Here is a 22,956-nt window from a genome sequence, read left to right on the forward strand (position 1 = left end):
GGTCTTTCAATGAAATAGAGGACTTTCAAGCATTCTTGATGAAACGACCAGAGCTGAAAAGAAAATTTCACTTTCAAACACAAGAATGAAGAGAAGCATGAAAAAGTAAATAGCAAAGAGAAGTCATAAGGGACTTTACAAAAGTTGAACTGTTTACATTCCTACATGGAAAGACAATATTTGTAACTCTTGAAACTATTCAGCATCTGGGTACAGGGTGAGATAACACACACACACATGCACACACACATGTACACACATAGAGACAGAGTGCACAGAGTGAACTGAAGAGGAGGGGATCATATCTTAAAAAAAAAATGAAATCAAGCAGTGAGAGAGAAATATATTGGGAGGAGAAAGGGAGAAATGGAATGGGGCAAATTATCTCTCATAAAAGAGGCAAGCAAAAGACTTTTTAGTGAAGGGAAAAAGAGGGGAGGTGAGAGAAAAACATGAAGTTTACTCTCATCACATTCCACTAAAGGAAGGAATAAAATGCACACTCATTTTGGTATGAAAACCTATCTTACAATACAGGAAAGTGGGGGATAAGGGGATAAGCAGGGTGGGGGGGATGATGGAAGGGAGGGCATGGGGAGGAGGGAGCAATTTGAGGTCAACACTCATGGGGAGGGACAGGATCAAAAGAGAGAACAGAAGTAATGGGGGACAGGATAGGATGGAGGGAAATATAATTAGTTCTTACACAACACTACTATTGTGGAAGTCATTTGCAAAACTACACAGATCTGGCCTATATTGAATTGCTTGCCTTCCAAAGGGAAGGGGTGGGGAGGGAGGGAGGGCAGATTGTCAGACAGGGGCAATTAGAACGCTTGGTGTTTTGGGGTGGGGGGAGGGGACAAAAGGGGAGAAAATGTGGAACCCAAAATTTTGTGAAAATGAATATTAAAAGTTAAATAAATTAAAAAAAAAAAGAAAAAAAAGAAAAAATAAAATATTTATTTCTTGGACGAATGTAATGGTAGGTATACGTATATGCTGCTGTTTGATTGTCTTTGTTATTACATACTTCTGAATATCTTCTATATAGAGGAAATAAATTGTCCTTACCTGATATATAGCCATTGAGTATGCCCCATTTTGGGGGAGACTCCAGACAACATCCCAATATAAGCTTTACGTGATTTTCTCTGGAGATCTTGGATGCAGGTAGAAAGAGTACAAGAAAGAAAACTTGAGCTTCTCTCTAGAAGGCCAGATCCCCCCAGGGCCAAATCTAGTCATTGTTTATATGGTGAGAGAGGTGAGAGATACTCTGTAGTGAAGAGGGAGAAGATAAATGACCTAGACCCTCTGGACCCACCTAATGTTCTTTGTTTAATGTTATAATCAAATCATACGATTTAATGGTAGAAGGACCTCTGTGTACTACATCTTTTAAAAGTTGGGTGGTATAGTCCTTTGGTTGGATACCAACCTAATTGTATCTAGAGTAAAGCAATTTCATGTACATAGTTTCAAGTTAAATCACCATTCTCAAGAATGTGATCAATGATATGTGTGAAGGCAGCCTGTTGTTTTAATTAAGATTGCTGTCTCAGGTCCCTTTTCTCTCCAAGCACCAGTCTGATTACATCATTCCCCTGCTCAGAAAATTCTCAAGGCTTCTGGATAATATGCAAACCCATTTGGCATTCAAAACCCTTCACAGTGTGGCTTTATTATAAATATAAATTATAATTAATTAATTAAGTTATAATTAATACTTAAATGTAAAACCTAAATATACATTTTTATCCTTTTCACACACTGTAGTCCAGTCAGATTAACTTATTTGTCCTTTCTTGCATACAACATCCCATTTCCCCCCTTTTGTGCCTTTGTATAAGTGACTGTCCTCCCTCTACCCCAACCCCTCACCTCCCCATGCCTGGAATGCACTCCTTTCTTACTTTCTCCTTTTTAAAATTTAACTCAAGTGCTGTCTCCTACATGAGGCTTTTCCTGTTGCCTGAAGATAATATTTCCATACTGTCCTTTCATTCCTACCCCATCCACCATAGGAAATTAATTTGTATTTACCTTGTATGTAACTGTGTAATTGCCTATATGCATACTCATTGTTTCCTGTCATAGAATGTCAAGTCCTTTAGGGCAGGGAGTGTTATGTTTTTGTACTGTTTCTGGCACTAGTAGCTGTTTAATAAATGTTTGTTGAGTGATTATTTTGACCACCCTTTTACTAAAATAAGTTGCAGGTAATAATTTTATATCTGAGCATGTTTATTTCTTGCTCTTGGACCTGCTGAAGTCTAGACAGTTACCAGTAACATAGGTACCTGAAACAACTGGGAGACATTTTGTACCTCTCTCCATCACATGTATTTATCATCCTTTTCTCTTCATTATTTCTTCCCTCTTTTTTTGCAGGCTTACACTTTAGGATCCCTGGAGACCACATATTAATAAAATACTTCTCATTTCTATAGCAGCTTATGACATAATTTCCTTACAGTAGTCATGTGAGGTAGAAAGCCTATTATTATTATTCTTATTTTATAGATAAGGAAACAAGCTGAGAGAGGTTGAGAGCTGACCAGCTGCTAAACACCATTAACTGGGACTAGAATCGGTTCTTCTAACTCCAAGGCAAATGTTCTGTCTCCTCCACCATGTTACTTTTCTTGTATGTAACAGAATAAGAAAAGCTCAAACCCCAAAGGTTCCAGGGTCACATAAGCATTTGAAAGGCTAGAAGTGAAGCTAGATAGGAGAATAATGACCCAATACACTAGGATTCTTATCTTTCCTTTCTATGACTCTTTTTCCCCATCTATTCATGTGAATGGGAGACCAAGAAATTTGTGAGTTGAGAAACCGCGGAATCCCTGAACCCTAGGAGCCCTTGGTAGTTTGCTGGGAGGATAGTCTTTAAATGGGTGCTGCCTAGAAACAGTTTATAAATTGGGAGTTAAGCAGGGAGCTACTTGGACTTTCTGACCCTAAGTCAAAATGAGGCCTCTGATAGAGACATAGCTTGTGGTGACCAGAAAATACAGTTTAAAAAAATTAGACAAGCAGAATTGCAGTATTTTTCTTGAGTGATTGGGATAGATGGTATGCTACTGGTTTTTTCCAAAGAAAGAGCTCCTAGAAACCTTCTTCTGGAGGGAAAACACTTATTTTAGCCAGGGCTTAGAGAAATAGGCTCTTATAGGCAAAACAACTAAGCTAAAGCAGGCAGAAGGTGCAAAACTTCATGTTCAGTGAAGCTATGCCTAGAAACAATCTGTACATATCAGAGAACCAGCAAAGTAACATGGAGTAGCAGCCACATGGAACAGCAAAGGATAACTCCCAGTTTGGACATTCTTATACAGAGAGAGAGAGAGAGAGAGAGAGAGAGAGAGAGAGAGAGAGAGAGAGAGAGAGAGAGAGAGAGAGAGATGCAAAGAGCTCAGCTGAAGCAGTGTGATATCATCACCAGATAATAAGCAGCAGTCTTAAAGCATTGCAGGTATGAATTTCTCCTCCACATATGTCCTTCTTTATGAGTACACACTGGCTACATATTTCCTACACATGGAATTCTCTTCATTGTTAGTATATGCATCTATGGGAAAGTGTACACAGGCTTATGGATAGAAATTGTTGCTTTTTCTTGCTATCCTATTTCATTAAATTACTTTGCTTTGACTGGTATTTTCTGCCTTACTAGAAAAGTAAACATATTAGCCTATATCAGATTATTTGCCATCTTGGGAAGGGGAGAGGGAAGGGAGGGAGAAAAAAAGGAGAAAAAACTTATAAAAGTGAATGCTGAAAACTATCTTTATATGTAATTGGAAAAATAAAATATTATTAATTGGGCATGGGGGGAAGAGTACATTTATAAGGTCTAACTGAGAGGTGATAAAGTCCTGAACTGGATGGTGGATGTGTTAGTAGAGAAAAGTGAAGAAATGTTGCTATTTTGCCAAATTTAATTCACACTTTAAAAAATGGAAATAAAAAAGAAATGTAAACTTATTGGTAGGAGCTCATGAGCTATGTTTGAGTGGATGTAATTCTACAGAGCACTTTAAATCTAGAATATTCTTGTTTGGCAGAATTTATGTGTAGGTTGGGGAGGGATTGCTCCAGATGTTAAAATAATTGCTAATTCATTTTAAAGAGATGCTAAAGAAGCTTGACTGGGGCTTGAAGTTTGGCCTCATTGCATATTATACCACTCCCCTGCCCCCATCAGCTTTTGAAATAAAACCAGCTTCCCCCCCTTCTGTTTCTTACACACAACATCCATCTCTGTGCCTTTGCACTGGTTATTTCACATACCTGAAGTACACTCCCTTCTCCCCTCCACCTCAGAGAAATACCTCTCATCCTTTGAGATGCAGCTCAATCACCACCTTCTACAAGAAGCTTGCCCTAATACCTCCAATAATTATTGCCCTCACTAGCAAACTAGCATTTATTCTCCTTTTATTTGTTCTGTCCATATTTGTACATACGTACATAGACAGAGATAGATACACATACAGATGTACATATGTGTACATTTCCCCTTAAAAATGTAAGCTCATTCTCTAGTATATATTAGATAAAATAAATGATTGATGAAAATTAATTCCTTTGTTTAAGAAATATCTGTTTTTACAATAGCATCACTACTTCAGTGAGTAATCCTTAGTTGACATTTTTGCTAAATATTTTTAAGTCAGGAAAGGCAGATTGCATGTGTACATGTTTCATACCAGCAACAGAGATGTGCCTAAGTATGTTATGATTCCCTCCCCCCCCCCCATTTTAGAGGTGGAGCTGCTTGCCAGATTATTTTACAGCCAAAGAACATTTTTCTTCTTCTTCATATTCAAGAAGTACTATTTGAGGACTCAGTTATCCATGATTTTTCCTTATGCTGACTGATCAAGTTAAAAAATAATCTAGCATTTGAAGTTCAAATGTAAACTCATGAAATTCAAAGTAGGGAGGAATTTTGAAGCTCTAACATTCTATGTTCTTTTTTTTAGTTTTCATTCAACTCTGGAATTTTATGTTCTAAGGACCTTTCTAGTTCTAATTGGTCTGTGACTCTAAGGTCCCTTCCAGCCCTGACAATATATATTTGGTTATTGTATGGTTCCTTCCAGTTCTACATATCTATGGTTCTCTAATTCTTTGAATAAGACCTAGTACCTGTCCTCAAATGCCTGCAGTTATACAAACCAGAATGTATATAAGTCAAGCAACAGGAACAGGTAAAATTCTATGGGGGTTAAAATCAGGGAGAGAGAATTTCATCTTGAATGTGGGATTTATATAGAAAAGGCTATTTAAAATGGGCATTAATAATGTTTAATATGATTGTACATGTATACCCTATATCAGAATGCATACTATCTTGGGGAGGGGAAAAGGGAGGGCGGGAGAAAATTTAGGACTCAAAATCTTATAAAAGTGAATGCTGAAAACTAAAAATAGCAATGTTTTTTTAAATGAGCATTGATAGGAGTTAATATTTCTATTATGTTTACAGGTTTACAAAATACTTTCCTCACACCCACCATATTTTTTTCCCTAACAAATGAGGAAACTAAGGGTCAGAGATGTAAAAATAACTTTCTCAGGGTCATATAGCTAGTAAGTGACAGAGTCAGGGTTTGAACATAAGTTTTTCCTGACAAATTTCATAAGATAATAGTTATAAAAACACTTAGCACAGTGCCTGGCACATAGCAGACACTGCTCATATAAATAAACAAATAAAAATTTAAAGTATGTATATACACATACACATATATACATACACATACATATACATATACATGCATACACATATGAATATATGCTTATGCTCTTCCATTCACCCTTCTTCTATTACAACACATAGTCAGGCAGGATGATTAAGATTTCAGTCAGCATAGAGGGGGGTAGGAAGCTTCTTTCACTTTTCTGGAGACCTTGTGGCTTTGCTTTAGAAGCTACATTATATCCCTTTGAGCACGTTCAGTACAATCTTCAGCAGTCTTCAACAGAATACACTTCAAAAGTGTACAAAAATACACTTTTGCTACAGTGGTAGCAATTCTGTATCCTTAGAGATTTGGTTTTATTTTTATGTAGCCAATGGCCTCCTCACCTCCCCTACATGATCTGTAGCCAGATTTCTCCCTGTAACTTCACTTATTTTGTCTTTGACTAAGTCACTGAATACACATATTTCCCCGCCTCTCCCCTCCCAGTGAGACACGCAGGGCTGTAGCCTTCATCATAAAATCACAGATACTCATGACTGAAAGAGACTTCAGAGGCTTCTGTACTTGAATTTGAGCAAGGATCCTTCCCAGAACATGCTCCAGGAATCCCTTTCCTGAGTAGTCCCAATAATTGTTACTCAGTACTCATTTGCACCAGATGCTCTGCTTGGTTTCAAGTCTATCAACATCTTCATCATGCCCTGTTCAGGATAAACTCACCACTAGATAAATCCATCAGCAGGGAACTCAGCATCATGGAGATTCCTTCAGCTTTGATAGTTAATCTTATTTTTACCTTGGTTGCTTTTGCCTCTCTGATTGGAGGGCTGGAGGACAGAGCAAAAAAGGCCTCCCATAGCTTTATAGGGGAATCAAAATCTCAGCCATCTGTTCATTTTCCACCGGGTGTTCAACTTGGTTTTGATTTCACCATCATCTTCATTATGCCCCCTTGCCAGGTACCCTCTGGCACCTCTAACCTCCCTTTTCAACTTTCTTTTGTATATTATTTTCCCCCATTAGACTGTAAGCTCCTTGAGGACAAGGATTGTTTTTTTCTTTGTACTCCCGGCACTTTGCGCAGTGCCTGATACAGAGTAAGCACTTAATAAAATATTTACCATATCATATAAATGATCATTCAATCTCCGCTTGAAGTTCAGTGAGAGAAAGCTACTTAACAAGGGAAGTCTTCCAATTCCTGGACAGTTCTGATTTCATAGAAAGATTTCCCTTATAGGGAATTGATTAATACCTCCCTGTAACTTCCATGCTAGAGAAGGAAATGACAAAGCATTCCAGTATCCTTGCCAATAAAACCCTACATGGGGTCACAAAGAGTCAGACATGACTAAAAAAGCTTGAAAAACCACCACCACCAACATAACAACAGCAACAACTTCCACGAATTGCTTCTTGTTCTGACTTCTGGGACCAAGCAGAACAAGTCTAATCCCTCTTCATCTGGATGACCTGAAGAGGATAAATTCACTTGGGCAATTCACAAACTCTATGAGACTTAGTTTTTTTCTCTGTTAAATGAGGGTTTTGAACTACATTATTTCTAAGATCTCTTCCATTTTTAACTACTATAATCCCTATGTCTATCCTAGGAGCTAAGGCTGGTATGTAAGACCAAATGTCAGGTTAGGGAATGTAGGTCAGGGACAAAAATAAGACAAGACTATAAAGCAATGAAGAAGATTTTCTTGTGTGGCTAGTCATTTATCTCTGTAGACAATTCCCAAAGAGAAGTCCAGAAATGTTATTAGCAATGGTAATATTATGGAAATAAATGCATGGCTCCCAAGAGGATCTTTTAAAGGACAATTCTCAAACTTAAAATGTTCGACATAGAACCCATGGGTTCTCCCCCAAACTCCACTTCTCCTCTTCCAAACTTCCCTATTTTTGTAGAAGACTCTATCATTCTTGTTTTGTGACTTGAGGTTCTGAACCTTTTACAAAAGGCAAGTGGAAAGGAGATTGTTGGATGGCTTTGAGTGATATGCTAATAATTTTGGATTTCATGTAAGAGAAAATGGAGAGTCAAGATTATGAACAAGGGAGTGACATGACCAGAGCTGTATTTTAAGGACATCAGTTTGGCAGTGAAATGGAAGGAGGATTAGAGAGGGGAGAGATGAGATGGAGGGAGAACAATTAGGAGGCTATTCCAATAGTCCAGGTGGTAAATTATGAAGTTTTAAACTAGAGTGGAGACTTGTGTGAGAGAGGATGGATGTGAGATTTTGTGAAGGTAGAATTGGCATGTTGTGGCTACTGATTGGATATAGGGGAGGGGAGATAAGGGAATAGGAAGAGTCAGGGATGATTTTCAGATTCCAAAACTGGTTAAATAGGAGTATCAATAGAAATAATTAAGTGCTGAGTGGAGAGATCAGGTGGCAAAGCTTCGGGCCATCCTGAGTTTTAAATGTCTATGGAAATCCATTTAAAAATATCTAATAGTCGGTGATGAGGGAAGGGAACTCATTAGAGAGTGGGATTGGATATGTAGATCTGGGAGTCATCTATATAGACATGAAAACAAAACCCAAGGGAGATGACGAGATCCTTGAGACAGGGAGTATAGATAGAAAAGAGAAATCTGGTAGAACTCCAGGGTACATTCTCAGTTAAATGGAAGGATATGGATAATGAATAAGCAAAGGAGTCTGAGGAGGTGCCAGACATTGATTAGTGATAAGGACATGCTCCTGGAGAGACGGGCTGAACACTTCCATAGTGTCCTCAACAGATTGTCAGTAATCAATGCTGAAGCCATTGACTGGATACCTCAGGTTGAAGTCAGTGCCTCTCTAGTGAACTTCCAAATGAAGAAGAGGTTTTGAATGCCATTAAGTGCCTCTCACATGGCAAAGCACCTGGTGCTGATTCTATTCCAGTTGAGATTCACAAGGCAGGGGGTCTGCTGCTAACACAAAAGCTGACTGAACTGAAGGGTGGATAAGACCAAGTAAAAAGAGCTTTTGTCTTGTTTTGAAAGGTGGGAGAAACTTGGATATGTTTTTAGGTAGCAGGTAAGGGAAATTAAAAATTAGAACAGGGATGATTTAAGAGAAATTTTGTGGAGGAGACAAGAGGGAATGTATTGGCCTTGGCCAAGGAAGGACTACTTCCTCATCTTATACTGGAGTGAAGAAGTGATCCTAGGTGACTAGGGGTTTTGCCATGTAGAATAAGGGAGGAAAGGAAACCTACTGGGAATGGTTTTTATTTTCTCAAACTATGAGTTAAGGTACTCTGTTGAGGGGATGAGGAGAGAGGGTGCTGTGTGAGACTTGAGGAGAGGAGTCTCGTAACAGTTGTGAAAGTATGACAAAAGAGATTCAATAAGAGTAGATGGAGTGGGAACCCAGATGTTATCAGGTACCATAAATTTATATAGCCTCAGTCAGCAACGTTGTATGGCTTCCTCCAGTGCTAAGAGAAAAGAGGAGATGATATCAAATAGTTCTGAGATAAAGAGGAGGAAAGAAGAGGAACCTGAGAGCACCAGATCTCTATTAAGAGATGAGATTCTCTGACAAGAATGGGGAGTGGGGGGTGGACGAGTTGGTATGGGATGCTTGAGAGAAGAGATATTTAGAAAAACTGCTGTGGGAAGCTCAATAGAAAATCAATTGGATGAGATTAAAATAATTGTTTTCCAGCACTGAGATCCCATTTTAGACAAATTTATAGTAGACATACTCAAGCACAGTTGTGTACCTTTCAGGACCATTCAGTAACTTGTCAGTAGGCAGATGGTGAGCCAGAGCTGGTGCTTGGTAAGGTATCAGTGGCAGTAACACAAGGGTACACAAATTCAAGAGTAAAGGACAGTGTAAATTTGGACTGGTTACCCAAAGGATCAAGACTGGGAGAGATGAAAATTGAAATCAGAGTAATAGTGATGGCCTAGGAATGTACTGAGGGGTGGAGGTATTGGAGGTCATGGCAAAGATAAGGAATTCTTTTAGAATGAGTGAGTCATAGGGAGAGTTACAGTTTGATGAAGGAATTTCAGAATTCTTTATCACTTGTGGGTGATGAGGAAATCAAAGGTGGAGGGAAGGAAAGCAGAAAAAATTATTTGCAAACATTAAAGCAGCGCTCACAAAAATGGGGTGATGACATGTATATGTATGCCCTGGGGGGTAAGGGTGACATAATTATTTTTGGTAATTATTTAATTTGATCAATGTAGTTAATCAAGAAGGTGAATTTTGAACCCACTTCTTCGTCATTCAAGGGAAAGCTAGCATTTCTTTTGCAGCATTTAAGGAGGCAGGCTTACTATGAACTGCCTTTCTAAGAGCTAGGTGGCGGAAGGACACCAGTTCTGGGTCCCACCTGACCAGTGGCAGCAGTGAGCATGTGGCCCCCATGTCTCTTTTCTGTTTGTTTCCCTGATAAGGTGATGGGATTTATATGCAGGTACCCTGGCTGGGGCTCTGTAAACAAATGCAGGATGACAGTTGACATCTTGCCTTTCTCACCACATGAACAGAAGGGAAGGGTTGGGGTGGGTGGTGGAGGTCGGAGTACCAAGAGCAATAAAACAGCCTGGCTCAGTTGAGAAGGAGCCTGGGGCCAGCAGCAATGCCATGCCCTGGTAGACATCTAGCAGAGATGCCATGCTGTGTGAGGAACCAGATGGGGTGAGCAGCTAAGCAGCAGAGTGATTCATCAATTGCTGATGTCATCCATGCCCTGCATAAGGACTTCTGATCTTGGTAGCCTTTCAACACATACTTTCTATACATATGCTACATTATCATTGTTCTTTAAATCAGTGTCCACTCCTCTCATTGACTCAGAATATGTTTATGGGAAGGCACACCCCAGACTCTAGGGGAGGGAATGTTTCATAACTTGCTATACCTTTATAGCAAATTCCTTTTACAGAAGTTAGTTGGTTATTGATGGGGAAAATTTGGGAGCTTAGGTATGACAGTGGTAAAAATTTCAGTCCCTCAGGGATACACCTAGAACCCTAAAGACAGAAGTAGCTAGCTGATTTTCTGGGGAACCAGACCTGGTTTGGGGATATGGCTATAGCAATACAGTCATGTCATCCACGTCATTGTTTCATGCCCAGTTTACAGCCTTCTTCAGATTAGAAAACTAGAATTTAAAAATATAAATAATTTTCTCCCAATGGCAAGGTGTTTGGTCTCCACTGTTAATAAACAGCTAGCAAAAACGCTATTACATGGAGAGGAAGTGCAAAGCAGCAGAAAGAACGTTGGCCTTGGCGTCAAAAGACCTTTGGTCCAGAACTGACTGCCGCTTATTACTTGCAGTGTGTGACCTTTATTCAGCAATTCACTTCTACTACGGATCTTAGTTTTCCTAACCCTAAAAAAAGAAGCTGCTGTCCTGCCTCCCTCAAATGGTTGGCATGGTGATTCAATGAGATGGGTGAGAGAAAGCCTTACATATTATGAGGGAATGAAAGCAAGCTTGATTTTTTTCTTATTTCTGGTTCTCCTACCTCATGTCTACTCTTTATCTCTGTGGGTTCCTCATCCTATTTCTAGTCCCTTAAAGTGTGTATTCTTCCAAAGTCTCTTCTTAACCCTTTTGTATTTAGTCTCTCCTTTAGCAAGATCATTTACTCAAGTGACTTCACCTTCCACCTTATTATGTATGACTTGGTTTCAGAGTTCAGATGACCTCTTCCCAAGCATGTCTCAAATCCCTAATAACTTACCATGTCTCTACCTGAATGTCTTACCATTACTTCAAGCTCAGCATGACCAGGACAAAGCTTATCATCCCTAAATCTGTTCTTACCTCTGACTTTGTGGTTTCTAACAGTGGCACCACTAGTCACTGTCACCCATATTTGAAAAATTGGCATTTGATTCCTCCTTCCCTCAGTCAGTCAATAAAGATTTATGCCATATATATTTATAAATATATATTTACATAATATTATTTATATTGTATTTCTATATCTAATATATTTATTTAATATATTAATATTTATAAATATATATTTATACAATATATGATGGTATGCAAATATATACCAGGCACTGTGTTAAGCATGGGGGATATAAAGAAAGATAATAGATAGTCCTTGCTCTAAAGGAGCTTAGAGTCTAATGAGGAAGACAAAATGCAAACAACTGTGTACAAACAAACCCTATACAGGATAAATTGGGGATAACCTAAAAGAAAAGGCATTAGAATTAAGCATTTTCAGGAAAGATTTCCTGTAGAAGGTAGGATTTTAGCAGGGATCTGAAAAGGAAATAGGAAAGCCAGGAGGCAGATTAGGAAGGAGAGCATTCCAGGTATGGGGGACAATCAGAGAAAATGCCCAGAGTTAAGAGATGTCTTACTCCAGAAACATCAAGGAGGCCAGTGTTACTAGCTCACAGAGTGTGTAGTAGTGGGGAGGGTGTAAGCTGTAAAAACACTGGAGAAAGGCAGGTTATGAAGGACTTCAAATGTCAGATTTTATATTTAATCCTGGAGATGATGAGGAGTCATATCCATTCAGTTACCATGTCCTATCAATTCTACCCCTGAAATAGCTCTTCCTATCGGTACCCTCCTTTCCTATTTCCACTCCAGGAAAGGTCTTCCTTATCACTCACCTGGACTATTAAAAGAGCCTCCTAATGGGTTTTCCCACTGCCATTCTACTTGCCATCCTTTACAAGTGCCAGGATAATTTTCCTTGTCCATAAAGCTGGCAATTGCTTCTCTTTTTGAAAAAAAAAATTACTTGCCTGGCATTCCAGATATTCACAGTCTGGAACCATCCTTCCTTTCCAGTCTTATCATGTTTTACTTCTCTATGCTCAAAGTAACCTCCAGGCAAACAAGAGGACTTCCAGTCTCCTTGCTGTCTGCCCCCACCCTCAGCCCCCACCCCCAACAACTTAAATGTTGTAATTTCCTGTGACCTCATTATTCTCTGTGCCTGGAACGTTTTGCCTACTTTTGCCTTTAAAGACCAACTTAAATGTTACCTCCGCCAGGAGGCCTTCCCTCATGCCCCTGTTGATTCTTCTTCAGATGTCACATGACATTTTGTCTTGTACTTTTTTATTGCACCTGTCATGTAGCGTTGCTTGTTAGAGATGCTAAATTCCATGAGGACAAGAAACTAACTGGCATTTAATGTTTATGTCACATCCCTCCTCCCCCAGAACACGTGCACATAGTAGGTACTTACTAAAGTCTGCTTAACTGAACTGCTTGTGCATCATTCCCTGCTACCTTTTCAATCCCAAGTGAGATTGAACAGGGTATTTTGAAAGCACTTCTATGCAGGCTCCATGGGACCCAAAAGAGGCCAGCCAGGCAGGTGCCTTGCTAAGAGGTTACTCTTATCTTGATCTGACCACTGTGTTCTATTTCTTAAATTCCTTTAATCTTCCCAAAGTGCGAGGTTAGTGGATTTTCCGAAAGCCATTAGAGCAGCACCTTTGCTATTAGCTTTCACAATCACAATCACACTCCCCTTCCTTAGTAAGGAAAGGCCCTGAGGTGAAGCCAAAACCAAGGCAGCCCAGGGCCTAGAATCTGACTAGAACTTGAAATGCCAGTTTGTCTATAGAGGGAACAAGTGTTGAAGTTTACAGACCATTTGATGGGAATGGGAACCTGTTTGTTTACCATGAATCCCCACACTACTCTTGATAGGATCTCTCTTCATGTAGAATTTTTCACCTTAATTTAAGAAAGCTTATGATTCTTCCTATAATAATCTTTGTAACAGGGGTAAGGAAGCTAATGTAGCAGAAGGAAATCCTTTGCAGTGATTCCCTAGGAGTTATTCACGTGGGTTTTCATTCGGTGCCATCAACTCAGTTGCTCTATATCTACCATGAAGGGTTAAGAGTCAATCTCATGTATCTTGTCAGTCTTTCGGAGTCATTTGATACTAGTCATAATATTATATAAAGAACATTAGATTCATAGTAATGGGACCTGGGTGGTTTTACTTTGGGCAAGTCTTTCCCTCTCTCCCAGTCTCCCCCTTTTGTAAGAAGAGGTGAACCAGATGAAACTTTTATTACCAGTTATGGAGGGTGGACCACAGAGAGCAGTCTAGGTGGAGAACAAATGCAAAGATATAGGAGCTGGTCAATTTGGTGGGCATTTAGCGTGTATGAAGGGAAATAGGAGACTGGAAAAGTAAATTTTGATCTGATTATATGATCACAGATTAAGAGATGGTGGGGACTTCATAGTACATTTAATCCAAACTCCTCACTTTGCAACTGAGACCTAGTATTAAGTGACTGATCTAAAGTCACACAGTACTAAGTATTACACTGGATTTGAACTGAAGTCCTCGGATACCAGAGCCACCTGCAGAATGAAGAATTTTGTCTTGGGAGAAATGGGTTGCCCCTAAAGGATTTTGAGTAGGGCAATGACAAAATTAGAGCTTACTTTGGTTCATTTTTTAGAAATAATTCTAGAAATAATAATTTAAAGTGTATGTAGACTTTCCCTCGCAACAGCATTATGAAGAAGGCATTACTGTACAAGCATTATTATCTTCATTGTATTCAGGGGTTCAGAGAGGTAAAGGGATTTGCCCAGGGTCACAAGGCTAGCAGGCATCTGAGTTAGGATTTAAACTCAGGTCTTCTGACAGAGCTTACTTTAAGAGGATCAATCTGACAGAATATGAAGCACAGATAGGAGAAGAGAGAGAAAGGAAGTGGAAATGCTTCTTAGGAAACTATTATAATACGGTAGGTGATTAAGTACCTGAGGAAGGGCAGCAAGTACCTGGAGGGATGGAGAGAAGGGGAAGGATTTCGAAACAATGTGAAGGAGAATTAGGTGACTGCTTGAATCCTGTATGGGGTGAAAAGAAGGAAGAGTCAGACATAACTCAGATTTCAAGCCTATTTGACTGGGAGGATAGTGGTACCATCAACAGAAACAGCCAAGTCAGAAGCAGTTGTTGTTTTGGGGGGATGAGTTTAGCTGAGTATGTGTGGAGTATGCTGGCAGGATATACAGGTTTAGCAGCAACTGGAATTTCAGGACAGAACTTAGAAGAGAGTCTGAGACTTGGGAATCTTAACTAATTCATGATTTTACATCAACTCTCATGGGCTTAATTATCCGTATGCAGATATGCTTTCTAGATTTATACTGTTGTCAAGTGTTAGTCACTCTACTGAGCTAGTCTTTTTTTTTTTTCAGGCAGAAGAATTTTATTTTTTGAATTATTCAATTATACTAAACAACTTTTTTTGCCTACTGTGTACTTCTAGACTCATAGTAGACAGTAATAGCCTTGCTTTGGCCTTTCATTTTGGTTCATCTTACCATCTTGACTAGTATGAAAGAAGAATGGACTTCAGAAGTAGAAGATGATCAGGTATGAGTCTCTCAGGGAACAGGTGGATATGTCTCTTCTTTAAGGAAGAAAACACTTTTTTATGATACACATACATGTCTGGCTATGTGACACTTAACCTCTGCCTTCCCCAGTTTCCTCATTTGTAAAATGGAGATAATAGTTTCAGGATCTAAGATGGCAGAGTAGCAGAAAATTGCCTGAACTTTCCCACATTCACCTCCAAACAGTTATAGAATAGCACCCAAAATAAATTCTTAATAAAATGAAGAGCAGATCAATGAATTGGGCATGCAACTCTTTGTTGTTCAGTAGTTTCAGTCATGTCCAACTCTTCATGACCCCATTTGGGGTTTTCTTGGCAAAGATATTACAATGGTTTGCCATTTCCTTCTCTCACTCATTTTACAGAGGAGAAACTGAGATAAACAGGGTTAAGTGACTTGCCTAGTGGTGCATAGCTAGTAAGTGTCCAAGGCCAGCTTTGAATATCTGAAGATGAATCTTCCTCACTCCAAGCCCAGCAATGCTCCCCATCCACTGTGCTACCTGAACAATGGTTGAGAGTTCTGCAAGGAGTAGGACTGATGGCCTAAAGTTTGCTAATATTCCCAGGGTTCTTAAGCATTGTCTGCCTTTGGGGAGCAGTTGGTCAGTGGTTGGTAGTAGGAATGGCAGAGATAGTCACCATCTACTCCATAGGGATCCTTGTCTGGATCATGGCTAAGTGGATCTAGTTATGGAAGCAGGATCTGTCAATCAGGGATGGTGGTAGAAAGTGACTTCTTCTCTCAAAGAGCTGTATCTTGTTTTCAAAAAGCTTTAGAACTCATAAGCTGGAATTCGAAGAGGTTGTAGACAATGACACAGGTACAGAACCTTGATTTTGCCCATTATCATAATTGAGACTTATTTCTCAGTTAGTCAGGTCCAATCTAGGATGACAAGAAGCAAGATATCATAGTACCTGGCATATAGTAAGATTTTTATGAATGCTTGCAGCTGATTCTCCACCTACCTCACATGATTTTTGAGACTCAACATTATTTTGTATTTTGAATGCTTTAAGTGTTTCAATAATATATTTGCTGATAGATACCAGTTATTCTGTAAACCCTGGTAAACCACTTATTAGACAGTAACTTGTACTGATTAAAGCAGAACTGGCATCAACCTGGTGAAGATTTGGGGAACCTCTGCTGACAAGGAATGCCAGATCCAGTTGTGCTGTGGAGAGTAGTAGGGGCAAGAAGGACTCAGCCCACCATCCCCAGTGAGTGCAGATGCAGTGGGTCAGGGACTCAGCTGGCTGTGGTCACTTACAGGAGGCTAGGTCTTGATCAGAGGGAAGAACTGAAGAGAATCAGAGAACAGAGGCACCATCCCCATACCCCGGGAAATAAAATTATTATTACAATATAGTTATTACGATAAAAAAATGCACTTGTAAAGTAGAAAGAATCCAACCACAGAGAGTTACTATGGGAATAGAAAAGATGGGCTTATCTTTAATGGAGGACACTGAAACAAAGAAATCTTCTTCTACTCCAAAGAATAATATCAAATGGCTACTTGCCCCCCCCCCCCAAAAAAATTCATGGAAGAACTTTAAAAAGACTTTTTTTTTTTAAAGTCAAAGAAAACAAAGTTTATTAAAGATTTGCCAAATTGGGTTGCCTCTTAAGGAGCCTAAGCATTTGTAACGCGGGCCAGATATAATCTCAGCTAGACAGAGTCTGAGCTGGATTGAATCTGAGCCTGAGCTAGTCTTTTATTATCAGCTGTCTTTTGGGCATCATGTCTCATAGGCAACTTAAACTCAACAGATTCATGACAGAACTCTATCTTGTTTCCTAAATCCTGCCTTCTTTGAAACTTCCCATTTATCGTGGAGGGCACTACCATTCTCTCAGTCACCCATGTTTGCAGACTTGGTGTAATCCTTTTCAGCTCTCACGTCATATATCCAATCTGTTGTCAAATTTTATTCTTTCTCCTTCATGATATGTCACCTTCTTTCCCTTATCACCTCTCATACTGTAAAAGCCTTATAATTGTTGTCCCTGACTCGTTTCTCCCCACTTTTATCCATCCTCCATTTAGTTGCCAAGGTGATTTTTGTAAAATACAGGTCATGTTGAACCATGGCACACTACCACTACCCTTCCCCCATTCAATAAAATCCAGGGACTCCTTATTACTTCTAGGATCAAACATAGTCATTTGCATGGCATTTAAAGCTGTCCCTAACCTTGCTCCTTCTCCAATTTTCCAGGTTTTTTTTTAAAATGCTTATTTATTTATTTTTAGTTTACAGCATTCATTTCCACAAAATTTTGAGTTCCAAATTTTCTCCCCATCTCTCCCCTCCCCTCACCCCATAACACCTTGCATTCTGATACTCCTTCCCTCACTATGCTCTATCACACCTCTTTTTTCCCTTATCCCCATCTTCTCTCTTTTCTTGTAGGGCAAGATAGAGTTCTATACACCATTACCTATATTTCTTATTTCCCAGATGTATGCAAAAACAATTCTCAGCATTCATTCCTAATACTTTGAATTCCAACTTCTCTCCCTTCCTCCCTCCCCACCCATCCCCAAAGAGAAGGCAAGAAATTCAATATAGGCTATATATGTGTGGTTTTGCAAAATACCTCATAATAGTCATGTTTTGTAAGACTAACTACATTTCCTTCCATTCTATCCTGCCCCCCATTTCTTCTATTCTCTCTTTTGACCTTGTCCCTCCCCATAAGTATTTACTTCTAATTATTCCCTTCTCCCATTTGCCCTCCCTTCTATTATCCCTCTCACCTTACTTGTTCCCTTCTCCCCTACTTTCCTGTAGTATAAGATAGATTTTCATACCAAATTTAGTGAGCATGTTACTCCCTCCTTATGCCATATGTGAAGAGAGTACGCTTCACTTTTCCCCTCTCACTTCCTCCCTTTTCTCCTCCATTGAAAAAAAATTTTCTTATCTCTTTTATGAGTGATAGTCTGCCCCATTTCATTTCTCCCTTTCTCCTCCCAATATTTTCCTCTCTCACCCCTTCATTTAATTTTTTTTGAATATCATCTCTTCTGATTCAACTCAACCTGTACTCTCTGTCTATGTATATATATGTGTGTGTGTCTAAGTGTGTGTGTATAATCCTTCCAACTACCCAAATACTGAGAAAAGTCCAAGAGTTACAAATATTATCTTTCCATGTAGGAATGTAAACAGTTCAACTTCAGAAACTTCTTTATGATTTCTCTTTCCTGTTTGCCTTTTCTTGCTTCTCTTGATTCTTGTGTTTGAAAGTCAAATTCTCTATTCAGTTCTGGTCTTTTCATCAAGTATGCTTGAGAGTCCTCTATATCATTGAATGACCATTTTTTCCCCTGAAGTATTATACTCAGTTTTGCTGGGTAGGTGATTCTTGGTTTTAATCCTAGTTCCCTTGACTTCTGGAATATCCTATTCCAAGTCCTTCAATCCCTTACTGTAGAAGCTGCCAGATCCTGTGTTATCCTGATTGTATTTCTACAATACTCAAATTGTTTCTTTCTAGCTGCTTGCAATATTTTCTCCTTGACCTGGGAACTCTGGAATTTGGCTACAATATTCTTAGGAGTTTCTCTTTTTGGATCTCTTTCAGGAGGTGATTGGTGGATTCTTTCAATATTGATTTTTCCCTCTGGCTCTAGAATATCAGGGCAGCTTTTCTTGATAATTTCAGGAAAGATAATGTCTAGGCTCTTTTTTTCATCATGTTTTTCAGGTAGTCCTATAATTTTTAAATTGTCTCTCCTGGATCTAATTTCTAGGTCAGTTGTTTTTCCAATGAGATATTTCACATTGTCTTCCATTTTTTCATTCTTTTGGTTTTGTTTTGTAATTTCTTGGTTTCTCATAAAGACATTAGCTTCCCTCTGCTCTATTCTAATTTTTTAAAGAACTATTTTCTTCAGTGAGCTCCTCCTTTTCTATTTGGCTAGTCCTGGTCTTTAAAGCATTCTTCTCCTCATTGGCTTTTTGGGCCTCTTTTGCCATTTGGGTTAGTCTATTTTTAAGGTATTAATTTCTTCAGTATTTTTTGAGTCTCCTTTAGCAAACTGTTGACTTGCTTTTCATGATTTTCTTGCATCACTCTCATTTCTCTTCCCAATTTTTCCTCCACCTCTCTCACTTGATTTTCAAAATCCTTTTTGAGTTTTTCCATGACCTGAGACCACTGCATATTTATTTTGGAGGTTTTGCATGCAGAAGCCTTGACTTTTAGGTCTTCCTCTGAAGACCTAAATTGTTCTTCCTCTTCTGAAAGAACAGAAGAAAATACCTGCTCATCAAGAAAGTAGCCTTCTATTGTCTTATTCTTTTTCCCTTTTTAGGGCATTTTCCCAGTCAGTTACTTGACTTTTGAGTTCTTTGTCAAGGGGAGGGTATATGCTGGGGACCTGTAAGTTCTCAGTTCCTCCAAGGTGGAACAATCAAGGGAGAGGAGTTTACTCCTCTCCTGGTCTGCACACTGATTTGGGAATAACCAAAAACTTTTCTGCCCAGAATCTGCAATTAGAATTCCCTCACCACAATCTCCTCCAGCTCCACCATACCAGCGTTCCTCCTCACCTCAGGGCTGAGCTCAGGGCTGAGATTCAGATCAGCAGCTCAATTCCCCCAGGGGCTCTAGGCAGAGGGCTCCAAAAATGGAAACTGCCACTGCAGTGGCTGCTGCTGGTGGTCCAGATCGTGCTCCCCTCTCCTTGGTGAAGGAGCCCTCCCAGTGATATTTGAAACTGTCTGTGGCATTTGTGGGTTGAGCAATCTGGGAACTGCTGCTGCCAGAGGCTCCCTGAAGCCTATACTGGGTCCTGTCCCTGCTGAGCAGTGCGGCCTGTGCTGGGCTACACTCTGTGCTTCCTTTCCAGGTTTTTTTACACTTTATTCTCCTCTCCTCCACAGTCTATGGATGCAGGTGTTTGCTGTTCCCTTTTCTAGACTTAGTGCTTTTGTGTTGGCCACCCTCTCTGTGCCAAGAAGAAACACTCCTTCACTTCTTAGTCTTTCTGCCTTCCCTTGTGTCAACTCAAATCTCATATTCTACAGGAAGCTTTCCATTCTGAGATTACTTCCCATCAACTTTGCATATATTTTATATGTATCTAGTTATACGTTGTTTATTCCATTAAAATTTGAACTCCTTACATTTTGGTTTTTTTTAAAGAATAAACTCAGAGGATATATTTTATTTAATTCTGGTGTTCTGTAGTCTTTGTGTATGAGATCACAGAATATTCTAGAACAGGAGAAAATACAAACTCTTTTGTTTGGCATGTAAACCTCTGTACTCTGACTCCAGGTCCCCCTTTTTTTTCATGTGTATATCCCATTCCTTTTTATGTACTTTTATGTCTCATTCCCAACTGGTCTATTTGCTGTTACCAGTACAGGGTGTTACATTTCCTGCTTCTATGCCTTATCCTTCTGCTTGGGATGTTCATCCTCCTCACCTTTGCCTCTTAGAATCCTTAATTCTCTTAAAGGCTCAGCTCACATGCAACATCTTATATAAGTCTTTTCCTCATCTTCCCAGTTGCTAGACTCCAAATTAATTCATTTGTAAATATTTTGTATTTACTTATCTGTATTCATGTTGTTTGTATCTCTCCTTTTCCCAGTAGTAGAATGTAAACTCAAGGGTAGAGATTTGGTGTTGTCCAGTGCGTTCCTGTTGTTGAGTATAGTGCCTTGCACATGAGGCATTTAATAATTTCTTTAATTGAGTTATATTGTTTTTTTTTTTTTAAGTTTCAGGCTGTGGAGCTGATGTTGAGCCACAGCAGGATTGGGAGGTAGGGGGAGGGAAAGGATAAGGGATAGAGGCAAGAGGGAATAGTTCTGAAGCAGGGAGCAGCTGCACCATATTGAGGCAATCCAACCAAACTGAGGCAAGCCAACCAAACTGAGGCACTGAGAGCAAGAAAATGTGTTTTCAGCTTTTTGCTGTGATCTAGCTCTGGTCACTCAGCTTTGCAAGGACTATGAAAATGATGAAGACATGAACAAACAACTGGACAAAATCATCTCTGATATTGGTGTCTGATTGATTAAAGATCTCCTGGCTTGGTCAAAGGTTGGCAGGTGCCCTGATTTGGAAAACAGTGATTTCATTGCCACAACCACATTTAAAATGTACCTGGGCATTGCCATTTGGAGCCTTGCTAGTGACAAATTCTCTCTGATGTTGGAAAACAACCCCATGGTTGATTTTGTGGAGCTTCCTGAAAACCACTCATTCTTCATTTATTCCTCTTTTGAGTGGGGTGCTGAGGGGAGCCCTGGAGATGGGCCAGAGGGCGGTGGGTGTGAAGTTTGCTCAAGACATGCTGAAATGAGATGGGGTGACAGAAATCAGGATGAGGCTCATCAAGTGGATTGAAATCCCAAATAGAGAAGAACAATCATTCTGGGGGCAATGGAGATGACCAGCTAGGGCATTTGCTAATTCTCAACCCTCCCCTGCACTTGTAAGGTCAAAGTGTTCCCACCTTAGAGAACTCAGTGACTTTTTAAAGATGTTATATATTCTTCTAATTTTGTTTCCATATTCCCTTCTAATAAAAGATTTGTGATATTTTTTTAAAAATTTGTTTTTACCTTTTTTGGGGGGGGTACCTCAAGTTTACTAACAGTGCCTGGCACATAATGCTTAATTAATTTGATTTGATAGATCCAATTAACTCCACAGGCTCATCTTTAAAAATTTCACTGTCTTTACATAGTAGTATATATCTTAGCTCTAGTGTGTATATATCTCCATATAGTTTATTTTGGGAGCCTTAATATGGGATATTTAATACGGGTACTTATTTTGCCCCAAAGAAGAAAGGACAACATAAATACATTCTAACTTAAAGGCCTCTATGGGCTGGGAATGGTGGTATGTGCCTGTAACCTCTACTACCAAAGGAGGCTGAGGCTGGTGGATCATTGACCCTAGAAACTGCTATAGTAGGCAAAATTGATTAAGTACTGTCTTGGCAAAAAGTACTGTTGTCCATTCATCATCTCTGAAGAGGACCAATGACATCAGGGGGTGATGTCTTGGCTATTGAGTGAATTGGATTTAAGTGAGGCAGAGTCGCACAAGGTAGTCATCCTCACTCTCTCTTCCAGAGTCATCAAAGTCCAGTAACAAGACAAAAGTCAGGATGACTGGCAATAACCTGGGATGCAGTGGATGACCTTGCTGTCTTTAATGTCTAACCAAGCTCCAAGTTCTCCACGGTGCCTGCTTTAGCTGCCTTCATGGTTGTTGCAACAAATTGTTCTCATGGGGGGTAGGGGTATGGAAGAAGGTATCTTCACATGGGGTAGACATCTGTCTAACTCACTGATGGGTTTGAGGCTTGTCCGCTACTCCTCAGCCTGGTTTAGTGTGCTGCTGAGATAGTTTACTGGGGTTTGGCTGCTGTGCATGCAGTGACTTCTTAGAGCCACAGGTGAGAGGTGGGTGACTGGTTGGACACCAAAGGTGGATGAGGATTTGGCAAGCCCTTATACCAGAGGTGCTAGTGCTCCCTGAACACCCCATATGCCCCAGTACTAAGTACTAAGATGGTGAGTTCCTTAGAGTAAAAGCTGCCAGGCTGCCTAAGTAAAGGTAAACCAGCTTAGATCAGAAACAGAGCTGGTCAAAGCTCCTGTGTCAGTCAGAGGTCTTTTAGTGTCCACTATACTTCCAGCCTAGATGAGACAAGGAAATAGAGTCTCAAAAAATTAAAAAGAAAAGGAAAGAAAGAGAAAACAAGAGCCTACAAAGCAGGAACAAAGTTCAAGAGAGACTATCTCTAGCCACTAAAGTGACTCCAGGTCACTTTAGTGGCATCTTAAGA

The 22,956-nt window shown here is 39.6% G+C and overlaps 1 pseudogene; it reads left to right on the plus strand.

Annotated features, from left to right (window-relative positions):
* LOC140517584 (trafficking protein particle complex subunit 3 pseudogene) overlaps positions 1–21,556 on the plus strand; it is a 36,837-nt pseudogene extending 15,281 nt beyond the window's left edge.
* Positions 21,557–22,956: the final 1,400 nt, after the last annotated feature.

The sequence above is a fragment of the Notamacropus eugenii genome, chromosome 1 (assembly GCF_028372415.1).
Source record: "Notamacropus eugenii isolate mMacEug1 chromosome 1, mMacEug1.pri_v2, whole genome shotgun sequence".
Taxonomy (NCBI): Eukaryota; Metazoa; Chordata; class Mammalia; order Diprotodontia; family Macropodidae; genus Notamacropus; species Notamacropus eugenii.